This window comes from Staurois parvus, unplaced genomic scaffold, assembly GCF_062004578.1.
Source record: "Staurois parvus isolate SC_StPar_1 unplaced genomic scaffold, SC_StPar_1.0 ptg000782l, whole genome shotgun sequence".
NCBI lineage: Eukaryota > Metazoa > Chordata > Amphibia > Anura > Ranidae > Staurois > Staurois parvus.
This window is the reverse complement of record NW_028318578.1, coordinates 282,253-299,801: the sequence shown is the minus strand read 5'-3', so window position 1 is coordinate 299,801 and position 17,549 is coordinate 282,253. Positions and strand designations below refer to the sequence as shown.

The 17,549-nt window shown below is 47.5% G+C and overlaps 27 non-coding genes across 27 annotated transcripts; all 27 read left to right on the top strand.

The window, feature by feature from the left end:
* The first annotated feature begins 437 nt into the window (after positions 1–437).
* TRNAQ-UUG (transfer RNA glutamine (anticodon UUG)) lies at positions 438–509 on the top strand. Its single transcript has one exon. It is a non-coding gene; the product is annotated as a tRNA-Gln (tRNA).
* An 841-nt stretch (positions 510–1,350) lies between these two features.
* On the top strand, positions 1,351–1,422 carry TRNAD-GUC (transfer RNA aspartic acid (anticodon GUC)). Its single transcript has one exon. It is a non-coding gene; the product is annotated as a tRNA-Asp (tRNA).
* A 468-nt stretch (positions 1,423–1,890) lies between these two features.
* On the top strand, positions 1,891–1,962 carry TRNAQ-CUG (transfer RNA glutamine (anticodon CUG)). The gene has a single exon. It is a non-coding gene; the product is annotated as a tRNA-Gln (tRNA).
* A 772-nt stretch (positions 1,963–2,734) lies between these two features.
* Positions 2,735–2,806, top strand: TRNAQ-UUG (transfer RNA glutamine (anticodon UUG)). The gene has a single exon. It is a non-coding gene; the product is annotated as a tRNA-Gln (tRNA).
* Positions 2,807–3,647: 841 nt separating this feature from the next.
* On the top strand, positions 3,648–3,719 carry TRNAD-GUC (transfer RNA aspartic acid (anticodon GUC)). Its single transcript has one exon. It is a non-coding gene; the product is annotated as a tRNA-Asp (tRNA).
* A 468-nt stretch (positions 3,720–4,187) lies between these two features.
* Positions 4,188–4,259, top strand: TRNAQ-CUG (transfer RNA glutamine (anticodon CUG)). The gene has a single exon. It is a non-coding gene; the product is annotated as a tRNA-Gln (tRNA).
* A 215-nt stretch (positions 4,260–4,474) lies between these two features.
* On the top strand, positions 4,475–4,546 carry TRNAD-GUC (transfer RNA aspartic acid (anticodon GUC)). Its single transcript has one exon. It is a non-coding gene; the product is annotated as a tRNA-Asp (tRNA).
* Positions 4,547–5,032: 486 nt separating this feature from the next.
* TRNAQ-UUG (transfer RNA glutamine (anticodon UUG)) lies at positions 5,033–5,104 on the top strand. Its single transcript has one exon. It is a non-coding gene; the product is annotated as a tRNA-Gln (tRNA).
* An 842-nt stretch (positions 5,105–5,946) lies between these two features.
* TRNAD-GUC (transfer RNA aspartic acid (anticodon GUC)) lies at positions 5,947–6,018 on the top strand. The gene has a single exon. It is a non-coding gene; the product is annotated as a tRNA-Asp (tRNA).
* A 468-nt stretch (positions 6,019–6,486) lies between these two features.
* Positions 6,487–6,558, top strand: TRNAQ-CUG (transfer RNA glutamine (anticodon CUG)). The gene has a single exon. It is a non-coding gene; the product is annotated as a tRNA-Gln (tRNA).
* A 215-nt stretch (positions 6,559–6,773) lies between these two features.
* On the top strand, positions 6,774–6,845 carry TRNAD-GUC (transfer RNA aspartic acid (anticodon GUC)). The gene has a single exon. It is a non-coding gene; the product is annotated as a tRNA-Asp (tRNA).
* Positions 6,846–7,330: 485 nt separating this feature from the next.
* On the top strand, positions 7,331–7,402 carry TRNAQ-UUG (transfer RNA glutamine (anticodon UUG)). Its single transcript has one exon. It is a non-coding gene; the product is annotated as a tRNA-Gln (tRNA).
* An 841-nt stretch (positions 7,403–8,243) lies between these two features.
* TRNAD-GUC (transfer RNA aspartic acid (anticodon GUC)) lies at positions 8,244–8,315 on the top strand. Its single transcript has one exon. It is a non-coding gene; the product is annotated as a tRNA-Asp (tRNA).
* A 468-nt stretch (positions 8,316–8,783) lies between these two features.
* On the top strand, positions 8,784–8,855 carry TRNAQ-CUG (transfer RNA glutamine (anticodon CUG)). The gene has a single exon. It is a non-coding gene; the product is annotated as a tRNA-Gln (tRNA).
* A 215-nt stretch (positions 8,856–9,070) lies between these two features.
* On the top strand, positions 9,071–9,142 carry TRNAD-GUC (transfer RNA aspartic acid (anticodon GUC)). The gene has a single exon. It is a non-coding gene; the product is annotated as a tRNA-Asp (tRNA).
* Positions 9,143–9,628: 486 nt separating this feature from the next.
* Positions 9,629–9,700, top strand: TRNAQ-UUG (transfer RNA glutamine (anticodon UUG)). The gene has a single exon. It is a non-coding gene; the product is annotated as a tRNA-Gln (tRNA).
* Positions 9,701–10,541: 841 nt separating this feature from the next.
* On the top strand, positions 10,542–10,613 carry TRNAD-GUC (transfer RNA aspartic acid (anticodon GUC)). The gene has a single exon. It is a non-coding gene; the product is annotated as a tRNA-Asp (tRNA).
* A 467-nt stretch (positions 10,614–11,080) lies between these two features.
* Positions 11,081–11,152, top strand: TRNAQ-CUG (transfer RNA glutamine (anticodon CUG)). Its single transcript has one exon. It is a non-coding gene; the product is annotated as a tRNA-Gln (tRNA).
* Positions 11,153–11,370: 218 nt separating this feature from the next.
* Positions 11,371–11,442, top strand: TRNAD-GUC (transfer RNA aspartic acid (anticodon GUC)). Its single transcript has one exon. It is a non-coding gene; the product is annotated as a tRNA-Asp (tRNA).
* A 488-nt stretch (positions 11,443–11,930) lies between these two features.
* TRNAQ-UUG (transfer RNA glutamine (anticodon UUG)) lies at positions 11,931–12,002 on the top strand. The gene has a single exon. It is a non-coding gene; the product is annotated as a tRNA-Gln (tRNA).
* An 841-nt stretch (positions 12,003–12,843) lies between these two features.
* On the top strand, positions 12,844–12,915 carry TRNAD-GUC (transfer RNA aspartic acid (anticodon GUC)). Its single transcript has one exon. It is a non-coding gene; the product is annotated as a tRNA-Asp (tRNA).
* A 468-nt stretch (positions 12,916–13,383) lies between these two features.
* On the top strand, positions 13,384–13,455 carry TRNAQ-CUG (transfer RNA glutamine (anticodon CUG)). Its single transcript has one exon. It is a non-coding gene; the product is annotated as a tRNA-Gln (tRNA).
* A 772-nt stretch (positions 13,456–14,227) lies between these two features.
* TRNAQ-UUG (transfer RNA glutamine (anticodon UUG)) lies at positions 14,228–14,299 on the top strand. Its single transcript has one exon. It is a non-coding gene; the product is annotated as a tRNA-Gln (tRNA).
* Positions 14,300–15,140: 841 nt separating this feature from the next.
* On the top strand, positions 15,141–15,212 carry TRNAD-GUC (transfer RNA aspartic acid (anticodon GUC)). The gene has a single exon. It is a non-coding gene; the product is annotated as a tRNA-Asp (tRNA).
* A 468-nt stretch (positions 15,213–15,680) lies between these two features.
* On the top strand, positions 15,681–15,752 carry TRNAQ-CUG (transfer RNA glutamine (anticodon CUG)). The gene has a single exon. It is a non-coding gene; the product is annotated as a tRNA-Gln (tRNA).
* A 772-nt stretch (positions 15,753–16,524) lies between these two features.
* Positions 16,525–16,596, top strand: TRNAQ-UUG (transfer RNA glutamine (anticodon UUG)). The gene has a single exon. It is a non-coding gene; the product is annotated as a tRNA-Gln (tRNA).
* Positions 16,597–17,437: 841 nt separating this feature from the next.
* Positions 17,438–17,509, top strand: TRNAD-GUC (transfer RNA aspartic acid (anticodon GUC)). The gene has a single exon. It is a non-coding gene; the product is annotated as a tRNA-Asp (tRNA).
* Positions 17,510–17,549: the final 40 nt, after the last annotated feature.

Here is a 17,549-nt window from a genome sequence, read left to right as displayed (position 1 = left end):
CTTCAAGTCCTTGAATGCTCTTTCAAGAGGGAGCTTTGAGCTCACATTTGCACAACCTGGGCATTCTACAAATCATTCTTATGTTGAAACCGACGCTGGCTTAGTCATTTCTCCCACAACTAGTCATCTACAAATTTCTCAACAAGCTTGGTGTCTACTCCTGCACGGTGGTGATTGGCGCCATCCCACTTTTGGCCCCAGAAACCTTGGGATGGCAGCGTCTACGTTCCTGCCCCTTGGTTCATCAATTATAGATGTCAAAGTGCTGCTAGATGGCCAAGGGAAAATTTGCTAGACTAGTTGGTCCTGTGGGGTGAAATGGGACAGAAGTTAACCAACGCCCATGTAGACATACGGAAACATCAGAAGGAAAAAAGGACATCTGGGGAAAAAAGACCTTTAAACAATGGGGCCTAGCCAAGGGAGGTAGAGCCGGTGGTTCCATGGTGTAATGGTTAGCACTCTGGACTTTGAATCCAGCAATCCGAGTTCAAATCTCGGTGGGACCTCATTTTTCACACTGCCTACTGCTTCGCAACTTGCGTCTTACTGACACAAAGGCCACTCAGAAAAGCAGCTGCTGAAAACATAGATGCTTAGCAAGCTACTGACCACAGCTACTTTGGGACATAAGCTCCACAGATCGCTATCCATAGACTCAAACTTTCAGCTAATATTGCGTGGCTCTCTCATTTGGAGAAAAGCTCCGGGAAAGAATGACATGAGAAAGGAATATTGAAAGAAGGGCTCTTTGAGGTCACGCATTCCTAATCCATTGGCTTCTCTTTGTCCAAGTTGAAATCCAGACAACTTGGAGTTTTGCTTGGGTTTACAGCAGAGACGTAAAGCTTCACGTCAGCTAGCTGGGCAGGCTGATGAAGAGAAGAGCTCCCTAAAAGAAGGCAACATTGGTAGCTATCTCTTTTGCTCCCAGGGGCGGGTAAGGGCACACCTGCATTCCTGGTGAATATTCAAAAGGGGGAAGGAAGGACTCCGGGGCAAGAAGTGAGAAGAAAAAGGTGTCTTTGGGAGAGAAAAGAAGGGAAGACAAGAGTCTACTAAGAAAGCAAGTGAGAGGACAAGCCATTCTCTGGAAGAGGATGCAAGGAGAAAGGAGGGTTTCTGGGAGGGGATAGTAAGGGAAAAGGAGTGTCTCCTCAAAAGGAATCAAAGAAAAATGTGGGTTACTGGGAGAGGATGTGTGGGAAAAGGAGAGCCCAGGACCTAGCGATGGCTAAGCAAACTAATAATACAGCGAGTTCTTGGACAAATGAAAATCCACAACCGTATGTTCTCCTGCACAAAAAAAGATGGTGATGGCGGTGGTGCAAAAAAAACCCTTTCATGTGGTCCTCGTTAGTATAGTGGTGAGTATCCCCGCCTGTCACGCGGGAGACCGGGGTTCGATTCCCCGACGGGGAGATGGCTTTTTCTACCCACTTAGCAGCACGCCTAACTCACCACGCTCAACTCAAGTCCTTGAATGCTCTTTCAAGAGGGAGCTTTGAGCTCACATTTGTACAAATCAATCTTATGGCCACCCGGACGCTGGCTTAGTCATTTCTCCCACATCTAGTCAGCTCCACATTTCTCAACAAGCTTGGTGTTTACTTCTGCACGCTGCTGATTGGTGCCATCCCACTTTTGACCCCAGAAACCTTGGGATGGCAGCATCTAAGTTCATGCCCTTTGCTTCATCAAGTATAGATGTCAAAGTGCTGCTAGATGGCCAAGGGAAAATTTGCTAGACTGGTCGGTCCTGTGGGGTGAAATGGGACAGAAGTTAACCAATGCCCATGTAGACATACGCAAAGATCACAAGGAGGACATGTGAGGGGGGGAAAAAAAAAGTCTAAACAATTGGGCCTGGCCAAGCAGTACAGATCCAAAGGTTCCATGGTGTAATGGTTAGCACTCTGGACTCTGAATCCAGCGATCCGAGTTCAAATCTCGGTGGGACCTTCCTTTTCACACTGTCTACTGCTTGGCAACTTGTGTCTTACTGACACAAAGGCCACTGGGAAAAGCAGGATGTGTGGGAAAAGGAGAGCCCAGGACCTAGCGATTGCTAAGCAAACTAATAATAAAGCCAGTTCTTGGAAAAAAGAAAATCCACAACCGTATGTCTTGCTGCACGAAAAAGATGGTGGTGGTGAAAAAGAAAGACTTTCATGTGGTCCTCGTTAGTATAGTGGTGAGTATCCCCGCCTGTCACGCGGGAGACCGGCGTTCGATTCCCCGACGGGGAGATGGCTTTTTCTACCCACTTAGCAGCACGCTTAACTCACCACGCTCAACTTCAAGTCCTTGAATGCTCTTTCAAGAGGGAGCTTTGAGCTCACATTTGCACAACCTGGGCATTCTACAAATCATTCTTATGTTGAAACCGACGCTGGCTTAGTCATTTCTCCCACAACTAGTCATCTACAAATTTCTCAACAAGCTTGGTGTCTACTCCTGCACGGTGGTGATTGGCGCCATCCCACTTTTGGCCCCAGAAACCTTGGGATGGCAGCGTCTACGTTCCTGCCCCTTGGTTCATCAATTATAGATGTCAAAGTGCTGCTAGATGGCCAAAGGAAAATTTGCTAGACTAGTTGGTCCTGTGGGGTGAAATGGGACAGAAGTTAACCAACGCCCATGTAGACATACGGAAACATCAGAAGGAAAAAAGGACATCTGGGGAAAAAAGACCTTTAAACAATGGGGCCTAGCCAAGGGAGGTAGAGCCGGTGGTTCCATGGTGTAATGGTTAGCACTCTGGACTTTGAATCCAGCAATCCGAGTTCAAATCTCGGTGGGACCTCATTTTTCACACTGCCTACTGCTTCGCAACTTGCGTCTTACTGACACAAAGGCCACTCAGAAAAGCAGCTGCTGAAAACATAGATGCTTAGCAAGCTACTGACCACAGCTACTTTGGGACATAAGCTCCACAGATCGCTATCCATAGACTCAAACTTTCAGCTAATATTGCGTGGCTCTCTCATTTGGAGAAAAGCTCCGGGAAAGAATGACATGAGAAAGGAATATTGAAAGAAGGGCTCTTTGAGGTCACGCATTCCTAATCCATTGGCTTCTCTTTGTCCAAGTTGAAATCCAGACAACTTGGAGTTTTGCTTGGGTTTACAGCAGAGACGTAAAGCTTCACGTCAGCTAGCTGGGCAGGCTGATGAAGAGAAGAGCTCCCTAAAAGAAGGCAACATTGGTAGCTATCTCTTTTGCTCCCAGGGGCGGGTAAGGGCACACCTGCATTACTGGTGAATATCCAAAAGGGGGAAGGAAGGACTCCGGGGCAAGAAGTGAGAAGAAAAAGGTGTCTTTGGGAGAGAAAAGAAGGGAAGACAAGAGTCTACTAAGAAAGCAAGTGAGAGGACAAGCCATTCTCTGGAAGAGGATGCAAGGAGAAAGGAGGGTTTCTGGGAGGGGATAGTAAGGGAAAAGGAGTGTCTCCTCAAAAGGAATCAAAGAAAAATGTGGGTTACTGGGAGAGGATGTGTGGGAAAAGGAGAGCCCAGGACCTAGCGATGGCTAAGCAAACTAATAATACAGCGAGTTCTTGGACAAATGAAAATCCACAACCGTATGTTCTCCTGCACAAAAAAAGATGGTGATGGCGGTGGTGCAAAAAAAACCCTTTCATGTGGTCCTCGTTAGTATAGTGGTGAGTATCCCCGCCTGTCACGCGGGAGACCGGGGTTCGATTCCCCGACGGGGAGATGGCTTTTTCTACCCACTTAGCAGCACGCCTAACTCACCACGCTCAACTCAAGTCCTTGAATGCTCTTTCAAGAGGGAGCTTTGAGCTCACATTTGTACAAATCAATCTTATGGCCACCCGGACGCTGGCTTAGTCATTTCTCCCACATCTAGTCAGCTCCACATTTCTCAACAAGCTTGGTGTTTACTTCTGCACGCTGCTGATTGGTGCCATCCCACTTTTGACCCCAGAAACCTTGGGATGGCAGCATCTAAGTTCATGCCCTTTGCTTCATCAAGTATAGATGTCAAAGTGCTGCTAGATGGCCAAGGGAAAATTTGCTAGACTGGTCGGTCCTGTGGGGTGAAATGGGACAGAAGTTAACCAATGCCCATGTAGACATACGCAAAGATCACAAGGAGGACATGTGAGGGGGTGGGGAAAAAAGTCTAAACAATTGGGCCTGGCCAAGCAGTACAGATCCAAAGGTTCCATGGTGTAATGGTTAGCACTCTGGACTCTGAATCCAGCGATCCGAGTTCAAATCTCGGTGGGACCTTCCTTTTCACACTGTCTACTGCTTGGCAACTTGTGTCTTACTGACACAAAGGCCACTGGGAAAAGCAGGATGTGTGGGAAAAGGAGAGCCCAGGACCTAGCGATTGCTAAGCAAACTAATAATAAAGCCAGTTCTTGGAAAAAAGAAAATCCACAACCGTATGTCTTGCTGCACGAAAAAGATGGTGGTGGTGAAAAAGAAAGGCTTTCATGTGGTCCTCGTTAGTATAGTGGTGAGTATCCCCGCCTGTCACGCGGGAGACCGGGGTTCGATTCCCCGACGGGGAGATGGCTTTTTCTACCCACTTAGCAGCACGCTTAACTCACCACGCTCAACTTCAAGTCCTTGAATGCTCTTTCAAGAGGGAGCTTTGAGCTCACATTTGCACAACCTGGGCATTCTACAAATCATTCTTATGGTGAAACCGACGCTGGCTTAGTCATTTCTCCCACAACTAGTCATCTACAAATTTCTCAACAAGCTTGGTGTCTACTCCTGCACGGTGGTGATTGGCGCCATCCCACTTTTGGCTCCAGAAACCTTGGGATGGCAGCGTCTACGTTCCTGCCCCTTGGTTCATCAATTATAGATGTCAAAGTGCTGCTAGATGGCCAAGGGAAAATTTGCTAGACTAGTTGGTCCTGTGGGGTGAAATGGGACAGAAGTTAACCAACGCCCATGTAGACATACGGAAACATCAGAAGGAAAAAAGGACATCTGGGGAAAAAAGACCTTTAAACAATGGGGCCTAGCCAAAGTGAGGTAGAGCCGGTGGTTCCATGGTGTAATGGTTAGCACTCTGGACTTTGAATCCAGCAATCCGAGTTCAAATCTCAGTGGGACCTCTTTTTTCACACTGCCTACTGCTTCGCAACTTGCGTCTTACTGACACAAAGGCCACTCAGAAAAGCAGCTGCTGAAAACATAGATGCTTAGCAAGCTACTGACCACAGCTACTTTGGGACATAAGCTCCACAGATCGCTATCCATAGACTCAAACTTTCAGCTAATATTGCGTGGCTCTCTCATTTGGAGAAAAGCTCCGGGAAAGAATGACATGAGAAAGGAATATTGAAAGAAGGGCTCTTTAAGGTCACGCATTCCTAATCCATTGGCTTTTCTTTGTCCAAGTTGAAATCCGGACAACTTGGGAGTTTTGCTTGGGTTTACAGCAGAGACGTAAAGCTTCACGTCAGCTAGCTGGGCAGGCTGATGAAGAGAAGAGCTCCCTAAAAGAAGGCAACATTGGTAGCTATCTCTTTTGCTCCCAGGGGCGGGTAAGGGCACACCTGCATTCCTGGTGAATATTCAAAAGGGGGAAGGAAGGACTCCGGGGCAAGAAGTGAGAAGAAAAAGGTGTCTTTGGGAGAGAAAAGAAGGGAAGACAAGAGTCTACTAAGAAAGCAAGTGAGAGGACAAGCCATTCTCTGGAAGAGGATGCAAGGAGAAAGGAGGGTTTCTGGGAGGGGATAGTAAGGGAAAAGGAGTGTCTCCTCAAAAGGAATCAAAGAAAAATGTGGGTTACTGGGAGAGGATGTGTGGGAAAAGGAGAGCCCAGGACCTAGCGATGGCTAAGCAAACTAATAATACAGCGAGTTCTTGGACAAATGAAAATCCACAACCGTATGTTCTCCTGCACAAAAAAAGATGGTGATGGCGGTGGTGCAAAAAAAACCCTTTCATGTGGTCCTCGTTAGTATAGTGGTGAGTATCCCCGCCTGTCACGCGGGAGACCGGGGTTCGATTCCCCGACGGGGAGATGGCTTTTTCTACCCACTTAGCAGCACGCCTAACTCACCACGCTCAACTCAAGTCCTTGAATGCTCTTTCAAGAGGGAGCTTTGAGCTCACATTTGTACAAATCAATCTTATGGCCACCCGGACGCTGGCTTAGTCATTTCTCCCACATCTAGTCAGCTCCACATTTCTCAACAAGCTTGGTGTTTACTTCTGCACGCTGCTGATTGGTGCCATCCCACTTTTGACCCCAGAAACCTTGGGATGGCAGCATCTAAGTTCATGCCCTTTGCTTCATCAAGTATAGATGTCAAAGTGCTGCTAGATGGCCAAGGGAAAATTTGCTAGACTGGTCGGTCCTGTGGGGTGAAATGGGACAGAAGTTAACCAATGCCCATGTAGACATACGCAAAGATCACAAGGAGGACATGTGAGGGGGGGAAAAAAAAAGTCTAAACAATTGGGCCTGGCCAAGCAGTACAGATCCAAAGGTTCCATGGTGTAATGGTTAGCACTCTGGACTCTGAATCCAGCGATCCGAGTTCAAATCTCGGTGGGACCTTCCTTTTCACACTGTCTACTGCTTGGCAACTTGTGTCTTACTGACACAAAGGCCACTGGGAAAAGCAGGATGTGTGGGAAAAGGAGAGCCCAGGACCTAGCGATTGCTAAGCAAACTAATAATAAAGCCAGTTCTTGGAAAAAAGAAAATCCACAACCGTATGTCTTGCTGCACGAAAAAGATGGTGGTGGTGAAAAAGAAAGACTTTCATGTGGTCCTCGTTAGTATAGTGGTGAGTATCCCCGCCTGTCACGCGGGAGACCGGGGTTCGATTCCCCGACGGGGAGATGGCTTTTTCTACCCACTTAGCAGCACGCTTAACTCACCACGCTCAACTTCAAGTCCTTGAATGCTCTTTCAAGAGGGAGCTTTGAGCTCACATTTGCACAACCTGGGCATTCTACAAATCATTCTTATGTTGAAACCGACGCTGGCTTAGTCATTTCTCCCACAACTAGTCATCTACAAATTTCTCAACAAGCTTGGTGTCTACTCCTGCACGGTGGTGATTGGCGCCATCCCACTTTTGGCCCCAGAAACCTTGGGATGGCAGCGTCTACGTTCCTGCCCCTTGGTTCATCAATTATAGATGTCAAAGTGCTGCTAGATGGCCAAAGGAAAATTTGCTAGACTAGTTGGTCTTGTGGGGTGAAATGGGACAGAAGTTAACCAACGCCCATGTAGACATACGGAAACATCAGAAGGAAAAAAGGACATCTGGGGAAAAAAGACCTTTAAACAATGGGGCCTAGCCAAGGGAGGTAGAGCCGGTGGTTCCATGGTGTAATGGTTAGCACTCTGGACTTTGAATCCAGCAATCCGAGTTCAAATCTCGGTGGGACCTCATTTTTCACACTGCCTACTGCTTCGCAACTTGCGTCTTACTGACACAAAGGCCACTCAGAAAAGCAGCTGCTGAAAACATAGATGCTTAGCAAGCTACTGACCACAGCTACTTTGGGACATAAGCTCCACAGATCGCTATCCATAGACTCAAACTTTCAGCTAATATTGCGTGGCTCTCTCATTTGGAGAAAAGCTCCGGGAAAGAATGACATGAGAAAGGAATATTGAAAGAAGGGCTCTTTGAGGTCACGCATTCCTAATCCATTGGCTTCTCTTTGTCCAAGTTGAAATCCAGACAACTTGGAGTTTTGCTTGGGTTTACAGCAGAGACGTAAAGCTTCACGTCAGCTAGCTGGGCAGGCTGATGAAGAGAAGAGCTCCCTAAAAGAAGGCAACATTGGTAGCTATCTCTTTTGCTCCCAGGGGCGGGTAAGGGCACACCTGCATTCCTGGTGAATATTCAAAAGGGGGAAGGAAGGACTCCGGGGCAAGAAGTGAGAAGAAAAAGGTGTCTTTGGGAGAGAAAAGAAGGGAAGACAAGAGTCTACTAAGAAAGCAAGTGAGAGGACAAGCCATTCTCTGGAAGAGGATGCAAGGAGAAAGGAGGGTTTCTGGGAGGGGATAGTAAGGGAAAAGGAGTGTCTCCTCAAAAGGAATCAAAGAAAAATGTGGGTTACTGGGAGAGGATGTGTGGGAAAAGGAGAGCCCAGGACCTAGCGATGGCTAAGCAAACTAATAATACAGCGAGTTCTTGGACAAATGAAAATCCACAACCGTATGTTCTCCTGCACAAAAAAAGATGGTGATGGCGGTGGTGCAAAAAAAACCCTTTCATGTGGTCCTCGTTAGTATAGTGGTGAGTATCCCCGCCTGTCACGCGGGAGACCGGGGTTCGATTCCCCGACGGGGAGATGGCTTTTTCTACCCACTTAGCAGCACGCCTAACTCACCACGCTCAACTCAAGTCCTTGAATGCTCTTTCAAGAGGGAGCTTTGAGCTCACATTTGTACAAATCAATCTTATGGCCACCCGGACGCTGGCTTAGTCATTTCTCCCACATCTAGTCAGCTCCACATTTCTCAACAAGCTTGGTGTTTACTTCTGCACGCTGCTGATTGGTGCCATCCCACTTTTGACCCCAGAAACCTTGGGATGGCAGCATCTAAGTTCATGCCCTTTGCTTCATCAAGTATAGATGTCAAAGTGCTGCTAGATGGCCAAGGGAAAATTTGCTAGACTGGTCGGTCCTGTGGGGTGAAATGGGACAGAAGTTAACCAATGCCCATGTAGACATACGCAAAGATCACAAGGAGGACATGTGAGGGGGGGAAAAAAAAAGTCTAAACAATTGGGCCTGGCCAAGCAGTACAGATCCAAAGGTTCCATGGTGTAATGGTTAGCACTCTGGACTCTGAATCCAGCGATCCGAGTTCAAATCTCGGTGGGACCTTCCTTTTCACACTGTCTACTGCTTGGCAACTTGTGTCTTACTGACACAAAGGCCACTGGGAAAAGCAGGATGTGTGGGAAAAGGAGAGCCCAGGACCTAGCGATTGCTAAGCAAACTAATAATAAAGCCAGTTCTTGGAAAAAAGAAAATCCACAACCGTATGTCTTGCTGCACGAAAAAGATGGTGGTGGTGAAAAAGAAAGACTTTCATGTGGTCCTCGTTAGTATAGTGGTGAGTATCCCCGCCTGTCACGCGGGAGACCGGGGTTCGATTCCCCGACGGGGAGATGGCTTTTTCTACCCACTTAGCAGCACGCTTAACTCACCACGCTCAACTTCAAGTCCTTGAATGCTCTTTCAAGAGGGAGCTTTGAGCTCACATTTGCACAACCTGGGCATTCTACAAATCATTCTTATGTTGAAACCGACGCTGGCTTAGTCATTTCTCCCACAACTAGTCATCTACAAATTTCTCAACAAGCTTGGTGTCTACTCCTGCACGGTGGTGATTGGCGCCATCCCACTTTTGGCCCCAGAAACCTTGGGATGGCAGCGTCTACGTTCCTGCCCCTTGGTTCATCAATTATAGATGTCAAAGTGCTGCTAGATGGCCAAGGGAAAATTTGCTAGACTAGTTGGTCCTGTGGGGTGAAATGGGACAGAAGTTAACCAACGCCCATGTAGACATACGGAAACATCAGAAGGAAAAAAGGACATCTGGGGGAAAAAAGACCTTTAAACAATGGGGCCTAGCCAAGGGAGGTAGAGCCGGTGGTTCCATGGTGTAATGGTTAGCACTCTGGACTTTGAATCCAGCAATCCGAGTTCAAATCTCGGTGGGACCTCATTTTTCACACTGCCTACTGCTTCGCAACTTGCGTCTTACTGACACAAAGGCCACTCAGAAAAGCAGCTGCTGAAAACATAGATGCTTAGCAAGCTACTGACCACAGCTACTTTGGGACATAAGCTCCACAGATCGCTATCCATAGACTCAAACTTTCAGCTAATATTGCGTGGCTCTCTCATTTGGAGAAAAGCTCCGGGAAAGAATGACATGAGAAAGGAATATTGAAAGAAGGGCTCTTTGAGGTCACGCATTCCTAATCCATTGGCTTCTCTTTGTCCAAGTTGAAATCCAGACAACTTGGAGTTTTGCTTGGGTTTACAGCAGAGACGTAAAGCTTCACGTCAGCTAGCTGGGCAGGCTGATGAAGAGAAGAGCTCCCTAAAAGAAGGCAACATTGGTAGCTATCTCTTTTGCTCCCAGGGGCGGGTAAGGGCACACCTGCATTACTGGTGAATATCCAAAAGGGGGAAGGAAGGACTCCGGGGCAAGAAGTGAGAAGAAAAAGTTGTCTTTGGGAGAGAAAAGAAGGGAAGACAAGAGTCTACTAAGAAAGCAAGTGAGAGGACAAGCCATTCTCTGGAAGAGGATGCAAGGAGAAAGGAGGGTTTCTGGGAGGGGATAGTAAGGGAAAAGGAGTGTCTCCTCAAAAGGAATCAAAGAAAAATGTGGGTTACTGGGAGAGGATGTGTGGGAAAAGGAGAGCCCAGGACCTAGCGATGGCTAAGCAAACTAATAATACAGCGAGTTCTTGGACAAATGAAAATCCACAACCGTATGTTCTCCTGCACAAAAAAAGATGGTGATGGCGGTGGTGCAAAAAAAACCCTTTCATGTGGTCCTCGTTAGTATAGTGGTGAGTATCCCCGCCTGTCACGCGGGAGACCGGGGTTCGATTCCCCGACGGGGAGATGGCTTTTTCTACCCACTTAGCAGCACGCCTAACTCACCACGCTCAACTCAAGTCCTTGAATGCTCTTTCAAGAGGGAGCTTTGAGCTCACATTTGTACAAATCAATCTTATGGCCACCCGGACGCTGGCTTAGTCATTTCTCCCACATCTAGTCAGCTCCACATTTCTCAACAAGCTTGGTGTTTACTTCTGCACGCTGCTGATTGGTGCCATCCCACTTTTGACCCCAGAAACCTTGGGATGGCAGCATCTAAGTTCATGCCCTTTGCTTCATCAAGTATAGATGTCAAAGTGCTGCTAGATGGCCAAGGGAAAATTTGCTAGACTGGTCGGTCCTGTGGGGTGAAATGGGACAGAAGTTAACCAATGCCCATGTAGACATACGCAAAGATCACAAGGAGGACATGTGAGGGGGGAAAAAAAAAGTCTAAACAATTGGGCCTGGCCAAGCAGTACAGATCCAAAGGTTCCATGGTGTAATGGTTAGCACTCTGGACTCTGAATCCAGCGATCCGAGTTCAAATCTCGGTGGGACCTTCCTTTTCACACTGTCTACTGCTTGGCAACTTGTGTCTTACTGACACAAAGGCCACTGGGAAAAGCAGGATGTGTGGGAAAAGGAGAGCCCAGGACCTAGCGATTGCTAAGCAAACTAATAATAAAGCCAGTTCTTGGAAAAAAGAAAATCCACAACCGTATGTCTTGCTGCACGAAAAAGATGGTGGTGGTGGTGAAAAAGAAAGACTTTCATGTGGTCCTCGTTAGTATAGTGGTGAGTATCCCCGCCTGTCACGCGGGAGACCGGGGTTCGATTCCCCGACGGGGAGATGGCTTTTTCTACCCACTTAGCAGCACGCTTAACTCACCACGCTCAACTTCAAGTCCTTGAATGCTCTTTCAAGAGGGAGCTTTGAGCTCACATTTGCACAACCTGGGCATTCTACAAATCATTCTTATGTTGAAACCGACGCTGGCTTAGTCATTTCTCCCACAACTAGTCATCTACAAATTTCTCAACAAGCTTGGTGTCTACTCCTGCACGGTGGTGATTGGCGCCATCCCACTTTTGGCCCCAGAAACCTTGGGATGGCAGCGTCTACGTTCCTGCCCCTTGGTTCATCAATTATAGATGTCAAAGTGCTGCTAGATGGCCAAGGGAAAATTTGCTAGACTAGTTGGTCCTGTGGGGTGAAATGGGACAGAAGTTAACCAATGCCCATGTAGACATACGGAAACATCAGAAGGAAAGAAGGACATCTGGGGGGAAAAAAAGACCTTTAAACAATGGGGCCTAGCCAAGTGAGGTAGAGCCCGTGGTTCCATGGTATAATGGTTAGCACTCTGGATTTTGAATCCAGCAATCCGAGTTCAAATCTCGGTGGGACCTCATTTTTCACACTGCCTACTGCTTCGCAACTTGCGTCTTACTGACACAAAGGCCACTCAGAAAAGCAGCTGCTGAAAACATAGATGCTTAGCAAGCTACTGACCACAGCTACTTTGGGACATAAGCTCCACAGATCGCTATCCATAGACTCAAACTTTCAGCTAATATTGCGTGGCTCTCTCATTTGGAGAAAAGCTCCGGGAAAGAAGGACATGAGAAAGGACTATTGAAAGAAGGGCTCTTTAAGGTCACGCATTCCTAATCCATTGGCTTCTCTTTGTCCAAGTTGAAATCCGGACAACTTGGAGTTTTGCTTGGGTTTACAGCAGAGACGTAAAGCTTCACGTCAGCTAGCTGGGCAGGCTGATGAAGAGAAGAGCTCCCTAAAAGAAGGCAACATTGGTAGCTATCTCTTTTGCTCCCAGGGGCGGGTAAGGGCACACCTGCATTCCTGGTGAATATTCAAAAGGGGGAAGGAAGGACTCCGGGGCAAGAAGTGAGAAGAAAAAGGTGTCTTTGGGAGAGAAAAGAAGGGAAGACAAGAGTCTACTAAGAAAGCAAGTGAGAGGACAAGCCATTCTCTGGAAGAGGATGCAAGGAGAAAGGAGGGTTTCTGGGAGGGGATAGTAAGGGAAAAGGAGTGTCTCCTCAAAAGGAATCAAAGAAAAATGTGGGTTACTGGGAGAGGATGTGTGGGAAAAGGAGAGCCCAGGACCTAGCGATGGCTAAGCAAACTAATAATACAGCGAGTTCTTGGACAAATGAAAATCCACAACCGTATGTTCTCCTGCACAAAAAAAGATGGTGATGGCGGTGGTGCAAAAAAAACCCTTTCATGTGGTCCTCGTTAGTATAGTGGTGAGTATCCCCGCCTGTCACGCGGGAGACCGGGGTTCGATTCCCCGACGGGGAGATGGCTTTTTCTACCCACTTAGCAGCACGCCTAACTCACCACGCTCAACTCAAGTCCTTGAATGCTCTTTCAAGAGGGAGCTTTGAGCTCACATTTGTACAAATCAATCTTATGGCCACCCGGACGCTGGCTTAGTCATTTCTCCCACATCTAGTCAGCTCCACATTTCTCAACAAGCTTGGTGTTTACTTCTGCACGCTGCTGATTGGTGCCATCCCACTTTTGACCCCAGAAACCTTGGGATGGCAGCATCTAAGTTCATGCCCTTTGCTTCATCAAGTATAGATGTCAAAGTGCTGCTAGATGGCCAAGGGAAAATTTGCTAGACTGGTCGGTCCTGTGGGGTGAAATGGGACAGAAGTTAACCAATGCCCATGTAGACATACGCAAAGATCACAAGGAGGACATGTGAGGGGGGGAAAAAAAAAGTCTAAACAATTGGGCCTGGCCAAGCAGTACAGATCCAAAGGTTCCATGGTGTAATGGTTAGCACTCTGGACTCTGAATCCAGCGATCCGAGTTCAAATCTCGGTGGGACCTTCCTTTTCACACTGTCTACTGCTTGGCAACTTGTGTCTTACTGACACAAAGGCCACTGGGAAAAGCAGGATGTGTGGGAAAAGGAGAGCCCAGGACCTAGCGATTGCTAAGCAAACTAATAATAAAGCCAGTTCTTGGAAAAAAGAAAATCCACAACCGTATGTCTTGCTGCACGAAAAAGATGGTGGTGGTGAAAAAGAAAGACTTTCATGTGGTCCTCGTTAGTATAGTGGTGAGTATCCCCGCCTGTCACGCGGGAGACCGGTGTTCGATTCCCCGACGGGGAGATGGCTTTTTCTACCCACTTAGCAGCACGCTTAACTCACCACGCTCAACTTCAAGTCCTTGAATGCTCTTTCAAGAGGGAGCTTTGAGCTCACATTTGCACAACCTGGGCATTCTACAAATCATTCTTATGTTGAAACCGACGCTGGCTTAGTCATTTCTCCCACAACTAGTCATCTACAAATTTCTCAACAAGCTTGGTGTCTACTCCTGCACGGTGGTGATTGGCGCCATCCCACTTTTGGCCCCAGAAACCTTGGGATGGCAGCGTCTACGTTCCTGCCCCTTGGTTCATCAATTATAGATGTCAAAGTGCTGCTAGATGGCCAAGGGAAAATTTGCTAGACTAGTTGGTCCTGTGGGGTGAAATGGGACAGAAGTTAACCAACGCCCATGTAGACATACGGAAACATCAGAAGGAAAAAAGGACATCTGGGGAAAAAAGACCTTTAAACAATGGGGCCTAGCCAAGGGAGGTAGAGCCGGTGGTTCCATGGTGTAATGGTTAGCACTCTGGACTTTGAATCCAGCAATCCGAGTTCAAATCTCGGTGGGACCTCATTTTTCACACTGCCTACTGCTTCGCAACTTGCGTCTTACTGACACAAAGGCCACTCAGAAAAGCAGCTGCTGAAAACATAGATGCTTAGCAAGCTACTGACCACAGCTACTTTGGGACATAAGCTCCACAGATCGCTATCCATAGACTCAAACTTTCAGCTAATATTGCGTGGCTCTCTCATTTGGAGAAAAGCTCCGGGAAAGAATGACATGAGAAAGGAATATTGAAAGAAGGGCTCTTTGAGGTCACGCATTCCTAATCCATTGGCTTCTCTTTGTCCAAGTTGAAATCCAGACAACTTGGAGTTTTGCTTGGGTTTACAGCAGAGACGTAAAGCTTCACGTCAGCTAGCTGGGCAGGCTGATGAAGAGAAGAGCTCCCTAAAAGAAGGCAACATTGGTAGCTATCTCTTTTGCTCCCAGGGGCGGGTAAGGGCACACCTGCATTCCTGGTGAATATTCAAAAGGGGGAAGGAAGGACTCCGGGGCAAGAAGTGAGAAGAAAAAGGTGTCTTTGGGAGAGAAAAGAAGGGAAGACAAGAGTCTACTAAGAAAGCAAGTGAGAGGACAAGCCATTCTCTGGAAGAGGATGCAAGGAGAAAGGAGGGTTTCTGGGAGGGGATAGTAAGGGAAAAGGAGTGTCTCCTCAAAAGGAATCAAAGAAAAATGTGGGTTACTGGGAGAGGATGTGTGGGAAAAGGAGAGCCCAGGACCTAGCGATGGCTAAGCAAACTAATAATACAGCGAGTTCTTGGACAAATGAAAATCCACAACCGTATGTTCTCCTGCACAAAAAAAGATGGTGATGGCGGTGGTGCAAAAAAAACCCTTTCATGTGGTCCTCGTTAGTATAGTGGTGAGTATCCCCGCCTGTCACGCGGGAGACCGGGGTTCGATTCCCCGACGGGGAGATGGCTTTTTCTACCCACTTAGCAGCACGCCTAACTCACCACGCTCAACTCAAGTCCTTGAATGCTCTTTCAAGAGGGAGCTTTGAGCTCACATTTGTACAAATCAATCTTATGGCCACCCGGACGCTGGCTTAGTCATTTCTCCCACATCTAGTCAGCTCCACATTTCTCAACAAGCTTGGTGTTTACTTCTGCACGCTGCTGATTGGTGCCATCCCACTTTTGACCCCAGAAACCTTGGGATGGCAGCATCTAAGTTCATGCCCTTTGCTTCATCAAGTATAGATGTCAAAGTGCTGCTAGATGGCCAAGGGAAAATTTGCTAGACTGGTCGGTCCTGTGGGGTGAAATGGGACAGAAGTTAACCAATGCCCATGTAGACATACGCAAAGATCACAAGGAGGACATGTGAGGGGGGGAAAAAAAAAGTCTAAACAATTGGGCCTGGCCAAGCAGTACAGATCCAAAGGTTCCATGGTGTAATGGTTAGCACTCTGGACTCTGAATCCAGCGATCCGAGTTCAAATCTCGGTGGGACCTTCCTTTTCACACTGTCTACTGCTTGGCAACTTGTGTCTTACTGACACAAAGGCCACTGGGAAAAGCAGGATGTGTGGGAAAAGGAGAGCCCAGGACCTAGCGATTGCTAAGCAAACTAATAATAAAGCCAGTTCTTGGAAAAAAGAAAATCCACAACCGTATGTCTTGCTGCACGAAAAAGATGGTGGTGGTGAAAAAGAAAGACTTTCATGTGGTCCTCGTTAGTATAGTGGTGAGTATCCCCGCCTGTCACGCGGGAGACCGGCGTTCGATTCCCCGACGGGGAGATGGCTTTTTCTACCCACTTAGCAGCACGCTTAACTCACCACGCTCAACTTCAAGTCCTTGAATGCTCTTTCAAGAGGGAGCTTTGAGCTCACATTTGCACAACCTGGGCATTCTACAAATCATTCTTATGTTGAAACCGACGCTGGCTTAGTCATTTCTCCCACAACTAGTCATCTACAAATTTCTCAACAAGCTTGGTGTCTACTCCTGCACGGTGGTGATTGGCGCCATCCCACTTTTGGCCCCAGAAACCTTGGGATGGCAGCGTCTACGTTCCTGCCCCTTGGTTCATCAATTATAGATGTCAAAGTGCTGCTAGATGGCCAAAGGAAAATTTGCTAGACTAGTTGGTCCTGTGGGGTGAAATGGGACAGAAGTTAACCAACGCCCATGTAGACATACGGAAACATCAGAAGGAAAAAAGGACATCTGGGGAAAAAAGACCTTTAAACAATGGGGCCTAGCCAAGGGAGGTAGAGCCGGTGGTTCCATGGTGTAATGGTTAGCACTCTGGACTTTGAATCCAGCAATCCGAGTTCAAATCTCGGTGGGACCTCATTTTTCACACTGCCTACTGCTTCGCAACTTGCGTCTTACTGACACAAAGGCCACTCAGAAAAGCAGCTGCTGAAAACATAGATGCTTAGCAAGCTACTGACCACAGCTACTTTGGGACATAAGCTCCACAGATCGCTATCCATAGACTCAAACTTTCAGCTAATATTGCGTGGCTCTCTCATTTGGAGAAAAGCTCCGGGAAAGAATGACATGAGAAAGGAATATTGAAAGAAGGGCTCTTTGAGGTCACGCATTCCTAATCCATTGGCTTCTCTTTGTCCAAGTTGAAATCCAGACAACTTGGAGTTTTGCTTGGGTTTACAGCAGAGACGTAAAGCTTCACGTCAGCTAGCTGGGCAGGCTGATGAAGAGAAGAGCTCCCTAAAAGAAGGCAACATTGGTAGCTATCTCTTTTGCTCCCAGGGGCGGGTAAGGGCACACCTGCATTACTGGTGAATATCCAAAAGGGGGAAGGAAGGACTCCGGGGCAAGAAGTGAGAAGAAAAAGGTGTCTTTGGGAGAGAAAAGAAGGGAAGACAAGAGTCTACTAAGAAAGCAAGTGAGAGGACAAGCCATTCTCTGGAAGAGGATGCAAGGAGAAAGGAGGGTTTCTGGGAGGGGATAGTAAGGGAAAAGGAGTGTCTCCTCAAAAGGAATCAAAGAAAAATGTGGGTTACTGGGAGAGGATGTGTGGGAAAAGGAGAGCCCAGGACCTAGCGATGGCTAAGCAAACTAATAATACAGCGAGTTCTTGGACAAATGAAAATCCACAACCGTATGTTCTCCTGCACAAAAAAAGATGGTGATGGCGGTGGTGCAAAAAAAACCCTTTCATGTGGTCCTCGTTAGTATAGTGGTGAGTATCCCCGCCTGTCACGCGGGAGACCGGGGTTCGATTCCCCGACGGGGAGATGGCTTTTTCTACCCACTTAGCAGCACGCCTAACTCACC